Source organism: Paramisgurnus dabryanus, chromosome 2, assembly GCF_030506205.2.
Source record: "Paramisgurnus dabryanus chromosome 2, PD_genome_1.1, whole genome shotgun sequence".
NCBI classification, from domain to species: domain Eukaryota; kingdom Metazoa; phylum Chordata; class Actinopteri; order Cypriniformes; family Cobitidae; genus Paramisgurnus; species Paramisgurnus dabryanus.
In genome coordinates, this window is record NC_133338.1 from 14,576,749 (window position 1) to 14,598,111 (window position 21,363).

Genomic DNA, 21,363 nt, shown 5'->3' on the forward strand with positions numbered 1-21,363 from the left:
CATGAAGCAATGGCCTGATAGTTGAAATTTCTTGCCAGAATTTATGTGAGAAAATGTATTTTCGCTGATGGTCAGGAACGCCTCTTTATCGAGTGTTTTGTAGTGTGTGCAGCTTGTCAGCGGTGTGTTGTGTAGTATGTTGGCAGCTAGATCAAGACGACAACACGAAAAGAAACCTCGTTGCGCAGTTTGAGCAAAACACTGATTCAGGTAGTTTTCCAAACCGGTTGTGTGTTTGCGACAACTAACACCAATAGCCGACTCCACCAAAAATCTATCAACATGTTTGTTGAAATAGGCAACAACCACAGCACTCATGTTAGTTTATGTTAGTTTACACAAACAAAACAACTATTGGCACATTCTTTCTTTCAACCTCAAATAATGAACCCACTCTGATTATGCACTTCTCTTCTTTAAACTTACTAGGATTAAAGAACATTCATCAATAGCAATGATCTGTGATAATGATCAGCAACCATTCCTTGATTCATGCTCAGAGAAGCACATCAACACTCTTCATCGTGGTTCCAGAGACTCAACTCTTTCAAAACACATTTCCCAGTTTAGAAACTATAGAAATGATCCCTGAAAGCACAGTCTTGACATCTCACCGCGCTTACCGAACACAACTTCTGACAGACGATGAACCTGAATGATGGTAAGTTGTGGCCTTATGATTCTGAGAGGGACAAAAGGCTCAGAAACACAAAACTATAAAACCTTCATTATGGATTGTAGTTAATGAATGGATGTGTGCAAATCTGTTAAAAACAATGCGTTATTTGTAGTATTTAGGGATACAGCATTGGCATGGGCAGTCGTCGACTACTCGTTAGAGAGTCTGGCTTGTATCCCGTGAGTTGCCGGTTCGAGTCTCACGGCCTGCAGGTTGCCACTGGTTGCAGGTTGGATTTTGGCAGGATTTTGCTATCGCGGACAGATTTCCAAAGTCCGCCACAAAACCCTCGTATCGCGACCAAATCGGACCTCGTTACGGCTGCCGAAGGTCGTTATGTATAAGTATGCCAGCAACGTGATTCTAACCTGTCTCGAGCTGTCACAGACCCACAAATACTTTCAAACCTGTTTGATATTATCCCCAAGAGATCTCGTAATGTGAGCGACACAATGACAACTCGTAAGTCATCCAGCCAATCCCAGTGCAGATGGTATTAACAGAGAAAGGTCTACTAAGGTCTAGAGAGTCGGGCTTGTATCCCGAGAGTTGCCGGTTCGAGTCTCATGGCCTGCATGTTGCGACTTGTTGGATTATGGCGGGATTTTGCTGTAGATAGGAGTTTTCCTTACTCAAACATGTTCTGAGGGCAGCAAGAATATGTTCACAAAAACGACCAATCAAAATGCTCGTTACTGGTTTAAGCCCTCAGCGGAGCCTTCAAGGCAGCTTCTGCAGTGAAGCAGTTCGAGCTCACCGTTGGTCAGATGAGTAGCGCAGATATGGTTAGATAGGAATGAGACTGTTTTTGAATTCAGCTCGAAACGTTTCGAGCATTTAAGTGACACGTTTTCACGTGTCCGTAGCACGACTTTCTTTTTCGTGCCAGTTTCATGTATTGGTTATTCAATTTTTTTTCCTTTTTTCAAACCATTGTCGATTGGGATTGGGGTTAGATTTGTGCGTTTTGTCACATTTTCAAACTGTTTTCGCGCGAGGATAAAGTTGAGTTTGGGTTAGAACGGCATTGTTTATACATTTATTTATGTAAAATTCAAATTGTTCTTGCTTGGGGTTGGGGTTAGAGTTGGGTTAGGGTGAGGATGTCATTTTATGTAACAGAAAGTTGTTCTAACCCCAATCCCAAGCTACAATGGTAAGAAAATAGGAAAAACAATTGAATAAACAATACATGAAACTGGCACGAAAAAGAAAGTCGTGCCACGGACACGTGAAAACGTGTCACTTAAATGCTCGAAACGTTTCGAGCTGAATTCAAAATCAGTCTCATTCCTATCTTACCATATCTGCGCTACTCATCTGACCAACGGTGAGCTCGAACTGCTTCACTGCAGAAGCTGCCTTGAAGGCTCCGCTGAGGGCTTAAACCAGTAACGAGCATTTTGATTGGTCGTTTTTGTGAACATATTCTTGCTGCCCTCAGAACATGTTTGAGTAAGGAAAACTCCTACGTGCGATTTTGCTACCGCAGACAGATTTCCAAGGTCTGCCACAAAACCTTCGTATCGCGACCAAATCGGACCTTGTTACGGCTGCCGAAGATCGTTATGTATAAGTATGCCAGCAACGTGATTCGAACCTGTCTCGAGCTGTCACAGACCCACAAATACTTTCAAACCTGTTTGATATTATCCCCAAGAGATCTCGTAATGTGAGCGACACAATGACAACTCGTAAGTCATCCAGCCAATCCCAGTGCAGATGGTATTAACAGAGAAAGGTCTACCAATTGAAGGGCACGTTGATCATCCATTCATGGAGCAATGGCCTGATAGTTGAAATTTCTCGCCAGAATTTATGTGAGAAAATGTATTTTCGCTGATGGTCAGGAACGCCTCTTTATCGAGTGTTTTGTAGTGTGTGCAGCTTGTCAGCGGTGTGTTGTGTAGTATGTTGGCAGCTAGATCAAGACGACAACACAAAAAGAAACCTCGTTGCGCAGTTTGAGCAAAACACTGATTCAGGTAGTTTTCCAAACCGGTTGTGTGTTTGCGACAACTAACACCAATAGCCGACTCCACCAAAAATCTATCAACATGTTTGTTGAAATAGGCAACAATCACAGCACTCTTATATCACAACAAGGCAAAAACCACACGGATTTTAATGTTAGTTTACACAAACAAAACAACTATTAGCAAATTCTTTCTTTCAACCTCAAATAATGAACCCACTCTGATCATGCACTTCTCTTCTTTAAACTTATTAGGATTAAAGAACATTCATCAATAGCAATGATCTGTGATAATGATCAGCAACCATTGCTTGATTCATGCTCAGAGAAGCACATCAACACTCTTCATCGTGGTTCTAGAGATTCAACTCTTTCGAAACACAATTCCTAGTTTAGAGACTATAGAAATGATCCCTGAAAGCATAGTCTTGACATCTCACCGCGCTTACCGAACACAACTTCTGACAGACGATGAACCTGAATGATGGTAAGTTGTGGCCTTATGATTCTGAGAGGGACAAAAGGCTCAGAAACACAAAACTATAAAACCTTCATTATGGATTGTAGTTAATGAATAGATGTGTGCAAATCTGTTAAAAACAATGCGTTATTTGAAGTATTTAGGGATACAACATTGGCATGGGCAGTCGTCGACTACTCGATAGAGAGTCTGGCTTATATCCCGAGAGTTGCTGGTTTGAGTCTCACGGCCTGCAGGTTGCGACTGGTTGCAGGTTGGATTTTGGCGGGATTTTGCTATCGCGGACAAATTTCCAAGGTCTGCCACAAAACCCTCGTATCGCGACCAAATCGGACCTCGTTACGGCTGCCGAAGGTCGTTATGTATAAGTATGCCAGCAACGTGATTCGAACCTGTCTCGAGCTGTCACAGACCCACAAATACTTTCAAACCGGTTTGATATTTTCCCCAAGAGATCTCGTAATGTGAGCGACACAATGACAACTCGCAAGTCATCCAGCCAATCCCAGTGCAGATGGTATTAACAGAGAAAGGTCCACCAATTGAAGGGCACGTTGATCATCCATTCATGAAGCAATGACCTGATAGTTGAAATTTCTTGCCAGAATTTATGTGAGGAAAATGTATTTTCGCTGATGGTCAGGAACGCCTCTTTATCGAGTGTTTTGTAGTGTGTGCAGCTTGTCAGCGGTGTGTTGTGTAGTATGCTTGCAGCTAGATCAAGACGATAACACGAAAAGAAACTTCGTTGCGCAGTTTGAGCAAAACACTGATTCAGGTAGTTTTCCAAAACCGTTGTGTGTTTGCGACAACTAACACCAATAGCCGACTCCACCAAAAATCTATCAACATGTTTGTTGAAATAGGCAACAACCACAGCACTCTCATATCACAACAAGGCAAAAACCACACGGATTTTAATGTTAGTTTACACAAACAAAACAACTACTGGCACATTCTTTCTTTCAACCTCAAATAATGAACCCACTCTGATCATGCACTTCTCTTCTTCAAACTTATTAGGATTAAAGAACATTCATCAATAGCAATGATCTGTGATAATGATCAGCAACCATTGCTTGATTCATGCTCAGAGAAGCACATCAACACTCTTCATCGTGGTTCCAGAGACTCAACTCTTTCAAAACACATTTCCCAGTTTAGAAACTATAGAAATGATCCCTGAAAGCATAGTCTTGACATCTCACCGCGCTTACCGAACACAACTTCTGACAGACGATGAACCTGAATGATGGTAAGTTGTGGCCTTATGATTCTGAGAGGGACAAAAGGCTCAGAAACACAAAACTATAAAACCTTCATTATGGATTGTAGTTAATGAATGGATGTGTGCAAATCTGTTAAAAACAATGCGTTATTTGAAGTATTTAGGGATACAACATTGGCATGGGCAGTCGTCGACTACTCGATAGAAAGTCTGGCTTATATCCCGAGAGTTGCTGGTTTGAGTCTCACGGCCTGCAGGTTGCGACTGGTTGCAGGTTGGATTTTGGCGGGATTTTGCTATCGCGGACAAATTTCCAAGGTCTGCCACAAAACCCTCGTATCGCAACCAAATCGGACCTCGTTACGGCTGCCGAAGGTCGTTATGTATAAGTATGCCAGCAACGTGATTCGAACCTGTCTCGAGCTGTCACAGACCCACAAATACTTTCAAACCTGTTTGATATTATCCCCAAGAGATCTCGTAATGTGAGCGACACAATGACAACTCGCAAGTCATCCAGCCAATCCCAGTGCAGATGGTATTAACAGAGAAAGGTCCACCAATTGAAGGGCACGTTGATCATCCATTCATGAAGCAATGGCCTGATAGTTGAAATTTCTTGCCAGAATTTATGTGAGAAAATGTATTTTCGCTGATGGTCAGGAACGCCTCTTTATCGAGTGTTTTGTAGTGTGTGCAGCTTGTCAGCGGTGTGTTGTGTAGTATGTTGGCAGCTAGATCAAGACGACAACACGAAAAGAAACCTCGTTGCGCAGTTTGAGCAAAACACTGATTCAGGTAGTTTTCCAAACCGGTTGTGTGTTTGCGACAACTAACACCAATAGCCGACTCCACCAAAAATCTATCAACATGTTTGTTGAAATAGGCAACAACCACAGCACTCATGTTAGTTTATGTTAGTTTACACAAACAAAACAACTATTGGCACATTCTTTCTTTCAACCTCAAATAATGAACCCACTCTGATTATGCACTTCTCTTCTTTAAACTTACTAGGATTAAAGAACATTCATCAATAGCAATGATCTGTGATAATGATCAGCAACCATTCCTTGATTCATGCTCAGAGAAGCACATCAACACTCTTCATCGTGGTTCCAGAGACTCAACTCTTTCAAAACACATTTCCCAGTTTAGAAACTATAGAAATGATCCCTGAAAGCACAGTCTTGACATCTCACCGCGCTTACCGAACACAACTTCTGACAGACGATGAACCTGAATGATGGTAAGTTGTGGCCTTATGATTCTGAGAGGGACAAAAGGCTCAGAAACACAAAACTATAAAACCTTCATTATGGATTGTAGTTAATGAATGGATGTGTGCAAATCTGTTAAAAACAATGCGTTATTTGTAGTATTTAGGGATACAGCATTGGCATGGGCAGTCGTCGACTACTCGTTAGAGAGTCTGGCTTGTATCCCGTGAGTTGCCGGTTCGAGTCTCACGGCCTGCAGGTTGCCACTGGTTGCAGGTTGGATTTTGGCAGGATTTTGCTATCGCGGACAGATTTCCAAAGTCCGCCACAAAACCCTCGTATCGCGACCAAATCGGACCTCGTTACGGCTGCCGAAGGTCGTTATGTATAAGTATGCCAGCAACGTGATTCGAACCTGTCTCGAGCTGTCACAGACCCACAATTACTTTCAAACCTGTTTGATATTATCCCCAAGAGATCTCGTAATGTGAGCGACACAATGACAACTCGTAAGTCATCCAGCCAATCCCAGTGCAGATGGTATTAACAGAGAAAGGTCTACTAAGGTCTAGAGAGTCGGGCTTGTATCCCGAGAGTTGCCGGTTCGAGTCTCATGGCCTGCATGTTGCGACTTGTTGGATTATGGCGGGATTTTGCTGTAGATAGGAGTTTTCCTTACTCAAACATGTTCTGAGGGCAGCAAGAATATGTTCACAAAAACGACCAATCAAAATGCTCGTTACTGGTTTAAGCCCTCAGCGGAGCCTTCAAGGCAGCTTCTGCAGTGAAGCAGTTCGAGCTCACCGTTGGTCAGATGAGTAGCGCAGATATGGTTAGATAGGAATGAGACTGTTTTTGAATTCAGCTCGAAACGTTTCGAGCATTTAAGTGACACGTTTTCACGTGTCCGTAGCACGACTTTCTTTTTCGTGCCAGTTTCATGTATTGGTTATTCAATTTTTTTTCCTTTTTTCAAACCATTGTCGATTGGGATTGGGGTTAGATTTGTGCGTTTTGTCACATTTTCAAACTGTTTTCGCGCGAGGATAAAGTTGAGTTTGGGTTAGAACGGCATTGTTTATACATTTATTTATGTAAAATTCAAATTGTTCTTGCTTGGGGTTGGGGTTAGAGTTGGGTTAGGGTGAGGATGTCATTTTATGTAACAGAAAGTTGTTCTAACCCCAATCCCAAGCTACAATGGTAAGAAAATAGGAAAAACAATTGAATAAACAATACATGAAACTGGCACGAAAAAGAAAGTCGTGCCACGGACACGTGAAAACGTGTCACTTAAATGCTCGAAACGTTTCGAGCTGAATTCAAAATCAGTCTCATTCCTATCTTACCATATCTGCGCTACTCATCTGACCAACGGTGAGCTCGAACTGCTTCACTGCAGAAGCTGCCTTGAAGGCTCCGCTGAGGGCTTAAACCAGTAACGAGCATTTTGATTGGTCGTTTTTGTGAACATATTCTTGCTGCCCTCAGAACATGTTTGAGTAAGGAAAACTCCTACGTGCGATTTTGCTACCGCAGACAGATTTCCAAGGTCTGCCACAAAACCTTCGTCTCGCGACCAAATCGGACCTTGTTACGGCTGCCGAAGATCGTTATGTATAAGTATGCCAGCAACGTGATTCGAACCTGTCTCGAGCTGTCACAGACCCACAAATACTTTCAAACCTGTTTGATATTATCCCCAAGAGATCTCGTAATGTGAGCGACACAATGACAACTCGTAAGTCATCCAGCCAATCCCAGTGCAGATGGTATTAACAGAGAAAGGTCTACCAATTGAAGGGCACGTTGATCATCCATTCATGGAGCAATGGCCTGATAGTTGAAATTTCTCGCCAGAATTTATGTGAGAAAATGTATTTTCGCTGATGGTCAGGAACGCCTCTTTATCGAGTGTTTTGTAGTGTGTGCAGCTTGTCAGCGGTGTGTTGTGTAGTATGCTTGCAGCTAGATCAAGACGACAACACGAAAAAAAACTTCGTTGCGCAGTTTGAGCAAAACACTGATTCAGGTAGTTTTCCAAACCCGTTGTGTGTTTGCGACAACTAACACCAATAGCCGACTCCACCAAAAATCTATCAACATGTTTGTTGAAATAGGCAACAACCACAGCACTCTCATATCACAACAAGGCAAAAACCACACGGATTTTAATGTTAGTTTACACAAACAAAACAACTACTGGCACATTCTTTCTTTCAACCTCAAATAATGAACCCACTCTGATCATGCACTTCTCTTCTTCAAACTTATTAGGATTAAAGAACATTCATCAATAGCAATGATCTGTGATAATGATCAGCAACCATTCCTTGATTCATGCTCAGAGAAGCACATCAACACTCTTCATCGTGGTTCCAGAGACTCAACTCTTTCAAAACACATTTCCCAGTTTAGAAACTATAGAAATGATCCCTGAAAGCATAGTCTTGACATCTCACCGCGCTTACCGAACACAACTTCTGACAGACGATGAACCTGAATGATGGTAAGTTGTGGCCTTATGATTCTGAGAGGGACAAAAGGCTCAGAAACACAAAACTATAAAACCTTCATTATGGATTGTAGTTAATGAATAGATGTGTGCAAATCTGTTAAAAACAATGCGTTATTTGAAGTATTTAGGGATACAACATTGGCATGGGCAGTCGTCGACTACTCGATAGAGAGTCTGGCTTATATCCCGAGAGTTGCTGGTTTGAGTCTCCTGGCCTGCAGGTTGCAACTGGTTGCAGGTTGGATTTTGGCGGGATTTTGCTATCGCGGACAAATTTCCAAGGTCTGCCACAAAACCCTCGTATCGCGACCAAATCGGACCTCGTTACGGCTGCCGAAGGTCGTTATGTATAAGTATGCCAGCAACGTGATTCGAACCTGTCTCGAGCTGTCACAGACCCACAAATACTTTCAAACCTGTTTGATATTATCCCCAAGAGATCTCGTAATGTGAGCGACACAATGACAACTCGCAAGTCATCCAGCCAATCCCAGTGCAGATGGTATTAACAGAGAAAGGTCCACCAATTGAAGGGCACGTTGATCATCCATTCATGAAGCAATGGCCTGATAGTTGAAATTTCTTGCCAGAATTTATGTGAGAAAATGTATTTTCGCTGATGGTCAGGAACGCCTCTTTATCGAGTGTTTTGTAGTGTGTGCAGCTTGTCAGCGGTGTGTTGTGTAGTATGCTTGCAGCTAGATCAAGACGACAACACGAAAAGAAACCTCGTTGCGCAGTTTGAGCAAAACACTGATTCAGGTAGTTTTCCAAACCCGTTGTGTGTTTGCGACAACTAACACCAATAGCCGACTCCACCAAAAATCTATCAACATGTTTGTTGAAATAGGCAACAACCACAGCACTCATGTTAGTTTATGTTAGTTTACACAAACAAAACAACTATTGGCACATTCTTTCTTTCAACCTCAAATAATGAACCCACTCTGATCATGCACTTCTCTTCTTTAAACTTATTAGGATTAAAGAACACTCATCAATAGCAATGATCTGTGATAATGATCAGCAACCATTCCTTGATTCATGCTCAGAGAAGCACATCAACACTCTTCATCGTGGTTCCAGAGACTCAACTCTTTCAAAACACATTTCCCAGTTTAGAAACTATAGAAATGATCCCTGAAAGCATAGTCTTGACATCTCACCGCGCTTACCGAACACAACTTCTGACAGACGATGAACCTGAATGATGGTAAGTTGTGGCCTTATGATTCTGAGAGGGACAAAAGGCTCAGAAACACAAAACTATAAAACCTTCATTATGGATTGTAGTTAATGAATGGATGTGTGCAAATCTGTTAAAAACGATGCGTTATTTGTAGTATTTAGGGATACAGCATTGGCATGGGCAGTCGTCGACTACTCGTTAGAGAGTCTGGCTTGTATCCCGTGAGTTGCCGGTTCGAGTCTCACGGCCTGCAGGTTGCCACTGGTTGCAGGTTGGATTTTGGCAGGATTTTGCTATCGCGGACAGATTTCCAAGGTCCGCCACAAAACCCTCGTATCGCGACCAAATCGGACCTCGTTACGGCTGCCGAAAATCGTTATGTATAAGTATGCCAGCAACGTGATTCGAACCTGTCTCGAGCTGTCACAGACCCACAAATACTTTCAAACCTGTTTGATATTATCCCCAAGAGATCTCGTAATGTAAACGACACAATGACAACTCGTAAGTCATCCAGCCAATCCCAGTGCAGATGGTATTAACAGAGAAAGGTCTACTAAGGTCTAGAGAGTCGGGCTTGTATCCCGAGAGTTGCCGGTTCGAGTCTCATGGCCTGCATGTTGCGACTTGTTGGATTATGGCGGGATTTTGCTACCGCAGACAGATTTCCAAGGTCTGCCACAAAACCTTCGTATCGCGACCAAATCGGACCTTGTTACGGCTGCCGAAGATCGTTATGTATAAGTATGCCAGCAACGTGATTCGAACCTGTCTCGAGCTGTCACAGACCCACAAATACTTTCAAACCTGTTTGATATTATCCCCAAGAGATCTCGTAATGTGAGCGACACAATGACAACTCGTAAGTCATCCAGCCAATCCCAGTGCAGATGGTATTAACAGAGAAAGGTCTACCAATTGAAGGGCACGTTGATCATCCATTCATGGAGCAATGGCCTGATAGTTGAAATTTCTCGCCAGAATTTATGTGAGAAAATGTATTTTCGCTGATGGTCAGGAACGCCTCTTTATCGAGTGTTTTGTAGTGTGTGCAGCTTGTCAGCGGTGTGTTGTGTAGTATGCTTGCAGCTAGATCAAGACGACAACACGAAAAAAAACTTCGTTGCGCAGTTTGAGCAAAACACTGATTCAGGTAGTTTTCCAAACCCGTTGTGTGTTTGCGACAACTAACACCAATAGCCGACTCCACCAAAAATCTATCAACATGTTTGTTGAAATAGGCAACAACCACAGCACTCTCATATCACAACAAGGCAAAAACCACACGGATTTTAATGTTAGTTTACACAAACAAAACAACTACTGGCACATTCTTTCTTTCAAACTCAAATAATGAACCCACTCTGATCATGCACTTCTCTTCTTCAAACTTATTAGGATTAAAGAACATTCATCAATAGCAATGATCTGTGATAATGATCAGCAACCATTCCTTGATTCATGCTCAGAGAAGCACATCAACACTCTTCATCGTGGTTCCAGAGACTCAACTCTTTCAAAACACATTTCCCAGTTTAGAAACTATAGAAATGATCCCTGAAAGCATAGTCTTGACATCTCACCACGCTTACCGAACACAACTTCTGACAGACGATGAACCTGAATGATGGTAAGTTGTGGCCTTATGATTCTGAGAGGGACAAAAGGCTCAGAAACACAAAACTATAAAACCTTCATTATGGATTGTAGTTAATGAATGGATGTGTGCAAATCTGTTAAAAACAATGCGTTATTTGTAGTATTTAGGGATACAACATTGGCATGGGCAGTCGTCGACTACTCGATAGAGAGTCTGGCTTATATCCCGAGAGTTGCTGGTTTGAGTCTCACGGCCTGCAGGTTGCGACTGGTTGCAGGTTGGATTTTGGCGGGATTTTGCTATCGCGGACAAATTTCCAAGGTCTGCCACAAAACCCTCGTATCGCGACCAAATCGGACCTTGTTACGGCTGCCGAAGGTCGTTATGTATAAGTATGCCAGCAACGTGATTCGAAGCTGTCTCGAGCTGTCACAGACCCACAAATACTTTCAAACCTGTTTGATATTATCCCCAAGAGATCTCGTAATGTGAGCGACACAATGACAACTCGTAAGTCATCCAGCCAATCCCAGTGCAGATGGTATTAACAGAGAAAGGTCCACCAATTGAAGGGCACGTTGATCATCCATTCATGAAGCAATGGCCTGATAGTTGAAATTTCTCGCCAGAATTTATGTGAGAAAATGTATTTTCGCTGATGGTCAGGAACGCCTCTTTATCGAGTGTTTTGTAGTGTGTGCAGCTTGTCAGCGGTGTGTTGTGTAGCATGCTTGCAGCTAGATCAAGACGACAACACGAAAAGAAACCTCGTTGCGCAGTTTGAGCAAAACACTGATTCAGGTAGTTTTCCAAACCCGTTGTGTGTTTGCGACAACTAAAACCAATAGCCGACTCCACCAAAAATCTATCAACATGTTTGTTGAAATAGGCAACAACCACAGCACTCATGTTAGTTTATACAAACAAAACAACGATTGGCACATTCTTTCTTTCAACCTCAAATAATGAACCCACTCTGATCATGCACTTCTCTTCTTTAAACTTATTAGGATTAAAGAACATTCAGCAATAGCAATGATCTGTGATAATGATCAGCAACCATTCCTTGATTCATGCTCAGAGAAGCACATCAACACTCTTCATCGTGGTTCCAGAGACTCAACTCTTTCAAAACACATTTCCCAGTTTAGAAACTATAGAAATGATCCCTGAAAGCATAGTCTTGACATCTCACCGCGCTTACCGAACACAACTTCTGACAGACGATGAACCTGAATGATGGTAAGTTGTGGCCTTATGATTCTGAGAGGGACAAAAGGCTCAGAAACACAAAACTATAAAACCTTCATTATGGATTGTAGTTAATGAATGGATGTGTGCAAATCTGTTAAAAACAATGCGTTATTTGTAGTATTTAGGGATACAGCATTGGCATGGGCAGTCGTCGACTACTCGTTAGAGAGTCTGGCTTGTATCCCGTGAGTTGCCGGTTCGAGTCTCACGGCCTGCAGGTTGCCACTGGTTGCAGGTTGGATTTTGGCAGGATTTTGCTATCGCGGACAGATTTCCAAGGTCCGCCACAAAACCCTCGTATCGCGACCAAATCGACCTCGTTACGGCTGCCGAAGGTCGTTATGTATAAGTATGCCAGCAACGTGATTCGAACCTGTCTCGAGCTGTCACAGACCCACAATTACTTTCAAACCTGTTTGATATTATCCCCAAGAGATCTCGTAATGTGAGCGACACAATGACAACTCGTAAGTCATCCAGCCAATCCCAGTGCAGATGGTATTAACAGAGAAAGGTCTACTAAGGTCTAGAGAGTCGGGCTTGTATCCCGAGAGTTGCCGGTTCGAGTCTCATGGCCTGCATGTTGCGACTTGTTGGATTATGGCGGGATTTTGCTACCGCAGACAGATTTCCAAGGTCTGTCACAAAACCTTCGTATCGCGACCAAATCGGACCTTGTTACGGCTGCCGAAGATCGTTATGTATAAGTATGCCAGCAACGTGATTCGAACCTGTCTCGAGCTGTCACAGACCCACAAATGCTTTCAAACCTGTTTGATATTATCCCCAAGAGATCTCGTAATGTGAGCGACACAATGACAACTCGTAAGTCATCCAGCCAATCCCAGTGCAGATGGTATTAACAGAGAAAGGTCTACCAATTGAAGGGCACGTTGATCATCCATTCATGGAGCAATGGCCTGATAGTTGAAATTTCTCGCCAGAATTTATGTGAGAAAATGTATTTTCGCTGATGGTCAGGAACGCCTCTTTATCGAGTGTTTTGTAGTGTGTGCAGCTTGTCAGCGGTGTGTTGTGTAGTATGCTTGCAGCTAGATCAAGACGACAACACGAAAAGAAACTTCGTTGCGCAGTTTGAGCAAAACACTGATTCAGGTAGTTTTCCAAAACCGTTGTGTGTTTGCGACAACTAACACCAATAGCCGACTCCACCAAAAATCTATCAACATGTTTGTTGAAATAGGCAACAACCACAGCACTCTCATATCACAACAAGGCAAAAACCACACGGATTTTAATGTTAGTTTACACAAACAAAACAACTACTGGCACATTCTTTCTTTCAACCTCAAATAATGAACCCACTCTGATCATGCACTTCTCTTCTTCAAACTTATTAGGATTAAAGAACATTCATCAATAGCAATGATCTGTGATAATGATCAGCAACCATTCCTTGATTCATGCTCAGAGAAGCACATCAACACTCTTCATCATGGTTCCAGAGACTCAACTCTTTCAAAACACATTTCCCAGTTTAGAAACTATAGAAATGATCCCTGAAAGCATAGTCTTGACATCTCAACGCGCTTACCGAACACAACTTCTGACAGACGATGAACCTGAATGATGGTAAGTTGTGGCCTTATGATTCTGAGAGGGACAAAAGGCTCAGAAACACAAAACTATAAAACCTTCATTATGGATTGTAGTTAATGAATGGATGTGTGCAAATCTGTTAAAAACAATGCGTTATTTGTAGTATTTAGGGATACAGCATTGGCATGGGCAGTCGTCGACTACTCGTTAGAGAGTCTGGCTTGTATCCCGAGAGTTGCCGGTTCGAGTCTCACGGCCTGCAGGTTGCCACTGGTTGCAGGTTGGATTTTGGCAGGATTTTACTACCGCAGACAGATTTCCAAGGTCTGTCACAAAACCTTCGTATCGCGACCAAATCGGACCTTGTTACGGCTGCCGAAGATCGTTATGTATAAGTATGCCAGCAACGTGATTCGAACCTGTCTCGAGCTGTCACAGACCCACAAATGCTTTCAAACCTGTTTGATATTATCCCCAAGAGATCTCGTAATGTGAGCGACACAATGACAACTCGTAAGTCATCCAGCCAATCCCAGTGCAGATGGTATTAACAGAGAAAGGTCTACCAATTGAAGGGCACGTTGATCATCCATTCATGGAGCAATGGCCTGATAGTTGAAATTTCTCGCCAGAATTTATGTGAGAAAATGTATTTTCGCTGATGGTCAGGAACGCCTCTTTATCGAGTGTTTTGTAGTGTGTGCAGCTTGTCAGCGGTGTGTTGTGTAGTATGCTTGCAGCTAGATCAAGACGACAACACGAAAAGAAACTTCGTTGCGCAGTTTGAGCAAAACACTGATTCAGGTAGTTTTCCAAAACCGTTGTGTGTTTGCGACAACTAACACCAATAGCCGACTCCACCAAAAATCTATCAACATGTTTGTTGAAATAGGCAACAACCACAGCACTCTCATATCACAACAAGGCAAAAACCACACGGATTTTAATGTTAGTTTACACAAACAAAACAACTACTGGCACATTCTTTCTTTCAACCTCAAATAATGAACCCACTCTGATCTAGGGATGGCTGACGCGAAACAGTCGTTCCGAAGCTTTGCGAGATCCCGAAGCGCAGATGTGTCGAAACACTGATCCGAAGCGTGATTCAAAACACCCATGTCACGTGACTATGACCAAACGAAGCCTCGAAGTGTTTCATTAAATGTTTCATCAGGTGTGGTCTGCCGAATCAGCGTTTGATTGGCACGGTCGGGAACAGACAACACAATCGCACATCTGTATAAAAGTGAAATAAACGCATATTGACCTTGTGGGTTTTTGTGAGAGGAGTTTTTCAAAGGCTGGAGAAATTATCTGTAAAAAAGAAGTAGGCTAAGTCCTTCCACACACAGCAGATGTGACATGGTGGCTTGATATATTTTATTAATTTCTTATTGTTTATGTGGTATTTATCTCTATTCAATTTATTTATTAAATAGACCAGCTTATAGTTATTGACAAAGATGAGCCTAAAAGCTCATGTAGTTGTCAAACAGATGTTAAAACAACAACAAAAAATATGTAACTTAATTGTGACGACGGTAATAACAATGCGTTTCCCGGGGTTCGATCCAAAGTGCTTTTGCATGAGAGTCTAGGACACTATCCACTCTCCCACCTGATCACTTATATCAATTACACAACATGTGGGATACAATTTGTCAGTGCTCGTCTAAAACCTTGTCAAGGCTGCTCTATGGCAATACGTGCAAATGACCACTAGGTGTCACTGTGGAGGCAGTTTCGATCCATGTTTCGAAGCCTCGACACAATTGATTCAACTGTTTCAGTGTTTCACGAAGCCTCGCTCTGCCCATCACTACTCTGATCATGCACTTCTCTTCTTCAAACTTATTAGGATTAAACAACATTCATCAATAGCAATGATCTGTGATAATGATCAGCAACCATTGCTTGATTCATGCTCAGAGAAGCACATCAACACTCTTCATCGTGGTTCCAGAGACTCAACTCTTTCAAAACACATTTCCCAGTTTAGAAACTATAGAAATGAACCCTGAAAGCATAGTCTTGACATCTCACCGCGCTTACCGAACACAACTTCTGACAGACGATGAACCTGAATGATGGTAAGTTGTGGCCTTATGATTCTGAGAGGGACAAAAGGCTCAGAAACACAAAACTATAAAACCTTCATTATGGATTGTAGTTAATGAATGGATGTGTGCAAATCTGTTAAAAACAATGCGTTATTTGAAGTATTTAGGGATACAACATTGGCATGGGCAGTCGTCGACTACTCGATAGAGAGTCTGGCTTATATCCCGAGAGTTGCTGGTTTGAGTCTCACGGCCTGCAGGTTGCGACTGGTTGCAGGTTGGATTTTGGCGGGATTTTGCTATCGCGGACAAATTTCCAAGGTCTGCCACAAAACCCTCGTATCGCGACCAAATCGGACCTCGTTACGGCTGCCGAAGGTCGTTATGTATAAGTATGCCAGCAACGTGATTCGAACCTGTCTCGAGCTGTCACAGACCCACAAATACTTTCAAACCTGTTTGATATTATCCCCAAGAGATCTCGTAATGTGAGCGACACAATGACAACTCGTAAGTCATCCAGCCAATCCCAGTGCAGATGGTATTAACAGAGAAAGGTCCACCAATTGAAGGGCACGTTGATCATCCATTTATGAAGCAATGGCCTGATAGTTGAAATTTCTCGCCAGAATTTATGTGAGAAAATGTATTTTCGCTGATGGTCAGGAACGCCTCTTTATCGAGTGTTTTGTAGTGTGTGCAGCTTGTCAGCGGTGTGTTGTGTAGTATGCTTGCAGCTAGATCAAGACGACAACACGAAAAGAAACCTCATTGCGCAGTTTGAGCAAAACACTGATTCAGGTAGTTTTCCAAACCCGTTGTGTGTTTGCGACAACTAACACCAATAGCCGACTCCACCAAAAATCTATCAACATGTTTGTTGAAATAGGCAACAACCACAGCACTCATGTTAGTTTATGTTAGTTTACACAAACAAAACAACTATTGGCACATTCTTTCTTTCAACCTCAAATAATGAACCCACTCTGATCATGCACTTCTCTTCTTTAAACTTATTAGGATTAAAGAACATTCATCAATAGCAATGATCAGCAACCATTCCTTGATTCATGCTCAGAGAAGCACATCAACACTCTTCATCGTGGTTCCAGAGACTCAACTCTTTCAAAACACATTTCCCAGTTTAGAAACTATAGAAATGATCCCTGAAAGCATAGTCTTGACATCTCACCGCGCTTACCGAACACAACTTCTGACAGACGATGAACCTGAATGATGGTAAGTTGTGGCCTTATGATTCTGAGAGGGACAAAAGGCTCAGAAACACAAAACTATAAAACCTTCATTATGGATTGTAGTTAATGAATGGATGTGTGCAAATCTGTTAAAAACAATGCGTTATTTGTAGTATTTAGGGATACAGCATTGGCATGGGCAGTCGTCGACTACTCGTTAGAGAGTCTGGCTTGTATCCCGTGAGTTGCCGGTTCGAGTCTCACGGCCTGCAGGTTGCCACTGGTTGCAGGTTGGATTTTGGCAGGATTTTGCTATCGCGGACAGATTTCCAAGGTCCGCCACAAAACCCTCGTATCGCGACCAAATCGACCTCGTTACGGCTGCCGAAGGTCGTTATGTATAAGTATGCCAGCAACGTGATTCGAACCTGTCTCGAGCTGTCACAGACCCACAATTACTTTCAAACCTGTTTGATATTATCCCCAAGAGATCTCGTAATGTGAGCGACACAATGACAACTCGTAAGTCATCCAGCCAATCCCAGTGCAGATGGTATTAACAGAGAAAGGTCTACTAAGGTCTAGAGAGTCGGGCTTGTATCCCGAGAGTTGCCGGTTCGAGTCTCATGGCCTGCATGTTGCGACTTGTTGGATTATGGCGGGATTTTGCTACCGCAGACAGATTTCCAAGGTCTGCCACAAAACCATCGTATCGCGACCAAATCGGACCTTGTTACGGCTGCCGAAGATCGTTATGTATAAGTATGCCAGCAACGTGATTCGAACCTGTCTCGAGCTGTCACAGACCCACAAATACTTTCAAACCTGTTTGATATTATCCCCAAGAGATCTAGTAATGTGAGCGACACAATGACAACTCGTAAGTCATCCAGCCAATCCCAGTGCAGATGGTATTAACAGAGAAAGGTCTACCAATTGAAGGGCACGTTGATCATCCATTCATGGAGCAATGGCCTGATAGTTGAAATTTCTCGCCAGAATTTATGTGAGAAAATGTATTTTCGCTGATGGTCAGGAACGCCTCTTTATCGAGTGTTTTGTAGTGTGTGCAGCTTGTCAGCGGTGTGTTGTGTAGTATGCTTGCAGCTAGATCAAGACGACAACACGAAAAGAAACTTCGTTGCGCAGTTTGAACAAAACACTGATTCAGGTAGTTTTCCAAAACCGTTGTGTGTTTGCGACAACTAACACCAATAGCCGACTCCACCAAAAATCTATCAACATGTTTGTTGAAATAGGCAACAACCACAGCACTCTCATATCACAACAAGGCAAAAACCACACAGATTTTAATGTTAGTTTACACAAACAAAACAACTACTGGCACATTCTTTCTTTCAACCTCAAATAATGAACCCACTCTGATCATGCACTTCTCTTCTTCAAACTTATTAGGATTAAAGAACATTCATCAATAGCAATGATCTGTGATAATGATCAGCAACCATTCCTTGATTCATGCTCAGAGAAGCACATCAACACTCTTCATCATGGTTCCAGAGACTCAACTCTTTCAAAACACATTTCCCAGTTTAGAAACTATAGAAATGATCCCTGAAAGCATAGTCTTGACATCTCAACGCGCTTACCGAACACAACTTCTGACAGACGATGAACCTGAATGATGGTAAGTTGTGGCCTTATGATTCTGAGAGGGACAAAAGGCTCAGAAACACAAAACTATAAAACCTTCATTATGGATTGTAGTTAATGAATGGATGTGTGCAAATCTGTTAAAAACAATGCGTTATTTGTAGTATTTAGGGATACAGCATTGGCATGGGCAGTCGTCGACTACTCGTTAGAGAGTCTGGCTTGTATCCCGAGAGTTGCCGGTTCGAGTCTCACGGCCTGCAGGTTGCCACTGGTTGCAGGTTGGATTTTGGCAGGATTTTACTATCGCGGACAGATTTCCATGGTCCGCCACAAAACCCTCGTATCACGACCAAATCGGACCTCGTTACGGCTGCCGAAGGTCGTTATGTATAAGTATGCCAGCAACGTGATTCGAACCTGTCTCGAGCTGTCACAGACCCACAAGTACTTTCAAACCTGTTTGATATTATCCCCAAGAGATCTCGTAATGTGAGCGACACAATGACAACTCGTAAGTCATCCAGCCAATCCCAGTGCAGATGGTATTAACAGAGAAAGGTCTACCAATTGAAGGGCACGTTGATCATCCATTCCTGAAGCAATGGCCTGATAGTTGAAATTTCTCGCCAGAATTTATGTGAGAAAATGTATTTTCGCTGATGGTCAGGAACGCCTCTTTATCGAGTGTTTTGTAGTGTGTGCAGCTTGTCAGCGGTGTGTTGTGTAGTATGCTTGCAGCTAGATCAAGACGACAACACGAAAAGAAACCTCGTTGCGCAGTTTGAGCAAAACACTGATTCAGGTAGTTTTCCAAACCCGTTGTGTGTTTGCGACAACTAACACCAATAGCCGACTCCACCAAAAATCTATCAACATGTTTGTTGAAATAGGCAACAATCACAGCACTCTCATATCACAACAAGGCAAAAACCACACAGATTTTAATGTTAGTTTACACAAACAAAACAACTATTAACAAATTCTTTCTTTCAACCTCAAATAATGAACCCACTCTGATCATGCACTTCTCTTCTTTAAACTTATTAGGATTAAAGAACATTCATCAATAGCAATGATCTGTGATAATGATCAGCAACCATTGCTTGATTCATGCTCAGAGAAGCACATCAACACTCTTCATCGTGGTTCCAGAGACTCAACTCTTTCAAAACACATTTCCCAGTTTAGAAACTATAGAAATGATCCCTGAAAGCATAGTCTTGACATCTCACCGCGCTTACCAAACACAACTTCTGACAGACGATGAACCTGAATGATGGTAAGTTGTGGCCTTATGATTCTGAGAGGGACAAAAGGCTCAGAAACACAAAACTATAAAACCTTCATTATGGATTGTAGTTAATGAATGGATGTGTGCAAATCTGTTAAAAACAATGCGTTATTTGAAGTATTTAGGGATACAACATTGGCATGGGCAGTCGTCGACTACTCGATAGAGAGTCTGGCTTATATCCCGAGAGTTGCTGGTTTGAGTCTCACGGCCTGCAGGTTGCGACTGGTTGCAGGTTGGATTTTGGCGGGATTTTGCTATCGCGGACAAATTTCCAAGGTCTGCCACAAAACCCTCGTATCGCGACCAAATCGGATCTCGTTACGGCTGCCGAAGGTCGTTATGTATAAGTATGCCAGCAACGTGATTCGAACCTGTCTCGAGCTGTCACAGACCCACAAATACTTTCAAACCTGTTTGATATTATCCCCAAGAGATCTCGTAATGTGAGCGACACAATGACAACTCGTAAGTCATCCAGCCAATCCCAGTGCAGATGGTATTAACAGAGAAAGGTCCACCAATTGAAGGGCACGTTGATCATCCATTTATGAAGCAATGGCCTGATAGTTGAAATTTCTCGCCAGAATTTATGTGAGAAAATGTATTTTCGCTGATGGTCAGGAACGCCTCTTTATCGAGTGTTTTGTAGTGTGTGCAGCTTGTCAGCGGTGTGTTGTGTAGTATGCTTGCAGCTAGATCAAGACGACAACACGAAAAGAAACCTCGTTGCGCAGTTTGAGCAAAACACTGATTCAGGTAGTTTTCCAAACCCGTTGTGTGTTTGCGACAACTAACACCAATAGCCGACTCCACCAAAAATCTATCAACATGTTTGTTGAAATAGGCAACAACCACAGCACTCATGTTAGTTTATGTTAGTTTACACAAACAAAACAACTATTGGCACATTCTTTCTTTCAACCTCAAATAATGAACCCACTCTGATCATGCACTTCTCTTCTTTAAACTTATTAGGATTAAAGAACATTCATCAATAGCAATGATCTGTGATAATGATCAGCAACCATTCCTTGATTCATGCTCAGAGAAGCACATCAACACTCTTCATCGTGGTTCCAGAGACTCAACTCTTTCAAAACACATTTCCCAGTTTAGAAACTATAGAAATGATTCCTGAAAGCATAGTCTTGACATCTCACCGCGCTTACCGAACACAACTTCTGACAGACGATGAACCTGAATGATGGTAAGTTGTGGCCTTATGATTCTGAGAGGGACAAAAGGCTCAGAAACACAAAACTATAAAACCTTCATTATGGATTGTAGTTAATGAATGGATGTGTGCAAATCTGTTAAAAACAATGCGTTATTTGTAGTATTTAGGGATACAGCATTGGCATGGGCAGTCGTCGACTACTCGTTAGAGAGTCTGGCTTGTATCCCGTGAGTTGCCGGTTCGAGTCTCACGGCCTGCAGGTTGCCACTGGTTGCAGGTTGGATTTTGGCAGGATTTTGCTATCGCGGACAG

The 21,363-nt window shown here is 42.5% G+C and overlaps 13 non-coding genes and 1 pseudogene across 13 annotated transcripts; all 14 read right to left on the minus strand.

Annotated features, from left to right (window-relative positions):
* Positions 1-389: 389 nt before the first annotated feature.
* Positions 390-604, minus strand: LOC135784770 (small nucleolar RNA U3). Its single transcript, XR_010546093.1, has one exon. It is a non-coding gene; the product is annotated as a small nucleolar RNA U3 (small nucleolar RNA).
* A 2,265-nt stretch (positions 605-2,869) lies between these two features.
* Positions 2,870-3,084, minus strand: LOC135784736 (small nucleolar RNA U3). Its single transcript, XR_010546061.1, has one exon. It is a non-coding gene; the product is annotated as a small nucleolar RNA U3 (small nucleolar RNA).
* A 1,034-nt stretch (positions 3,085-4,118) lies between these two features.
* Positions 4,119-4,333, minus strand: LOC135784755 (small nucleolar RNA U3). Its single transcript, XR_010546079.1, has one exon. It is a non-coding gene; the product is annotated as a small nucleolar RNA U3 (small nucleolar RNA).
* A 1,007-nt stretch (positions 4,334-5,340) lies between these two features.
* LOC135784771 (small nucleolar RNA U3) lies at positions 5,341-5,555 on the minus strand. Its single transcript, XR_010546094.1, has one exon. It is a non-coding gene; the product is annotated as a small nucleolar RNA U3 (small nucleolar RNA).
* Positions 5,556-7,820: 2,265 nt separating this feature from the next.
* On the minus strand, positions 7,821-8,035 carry LOC135784784 (small nucleolar RNA U3). The gene has a single exon (XR_010546106.1). It is a non-coding gene; the product is annotated as a small nucleolar RNA U3 (small nucleolar RNA).
* A 1,007-nt stretch (positions 8,036-9,042) lies between these two features.
* LOC135784774 (small nucleolar RNA U3) lies at positions 9,043-9,257 on the minus strand. The gene has a single exon (XR_010546097.1). It is a non-coding gene; the product is annotated as a small nucleolar RNA U3 (small nucleolar RNA).
* A 1,391-nt stretch (positions 9,258-10,648) lies between these two features.
* LOC135784785 (small nucleolar RNA U3) lies at positions 10,649-10,863 on the minus strand. The gene has a single exon (XR_010546107.1). It is a non-coding gene; the product is annotated as a small nucleolar RNA U3 (small nucleolar RNA).
* A 997-nt stretch (positions 10,864-11,860) lies between these two features.
* LOC135784803 (small nucleolar RNA U3) lies at positions 11,861-12,075 on the minus strand. Its single transcript, XR_010546122.1, has one exon. It is a non-coding gene; the product is annotated as a small nucleolar RNA U3 (small nucleolar RNA).
* A 1,390-nt stretch (positions 12,076-13,465) lies between these two features.
* Positions 13,466-13,680, minus strand: LOC135784800 (small nucleolar RNA U3). The gene has a single exon (XR_010546119.1). It is a non-coding gene; the product is annotated as a small nucleolar RNA U3 (small nucleolar RNA).
* Positions 13,681-15,525: 1,845 nt separating this feature from the next.
* LOC135784792 (small nucleolar RNA U3) lies at positions 15,526-15,740 on the minus strand. Its single transcript, XR_010546113.1, has one exon. It is a non-coding gene; the product is annotated as a small nucleolar RNA U3 (small nucleolar RNA).
* Positions 15,741-16,747: 1,007 nt separating this feature from the next.
* On the minus strand, positions 16,748-16,949 carry LOC135784799 (small nucleolar RNA U3; annotated as a pseudogene).
* Positions 16,950-18,339: 1,390 nt separating this feature from the next.
* LOC135736854 (small nucleolar RNA U3) lies at positions 18,340-18,554 on the minus strand. Its single transcript, XR_010527962.2, has one exon. It is a non-coding gene; the product is annotated as a small nucleolar RNA U3 (small nucleolar RNA).
* Positions 18,555-19,587: 1,033 nt separating this feature from the next.
* On the minus strand, positions 19,588-19,802 carry LOC135736869 (small nucleolar RNA U3). The gene has a single exon (XR_010527976.2). It is a non-coding gene; the product is annotated as a small nucleolar RNA U3 (small nucleolar RNA).
* A 1,007-nt stretch (positions 19,803-20,809) lies between these two features.
* On the minus strand, positions 20,810-21,024 carry LOC135736862 (small nucleolar RNA U3). Its single transcript, XR_010527970.2, has one exon. It is a non-coding gene; the product is annotated as a small nucleolar RNA U3 (small nucleolar RNA).
* Positions 21,025-21,363: the final 339 nt, after the last annotated feature.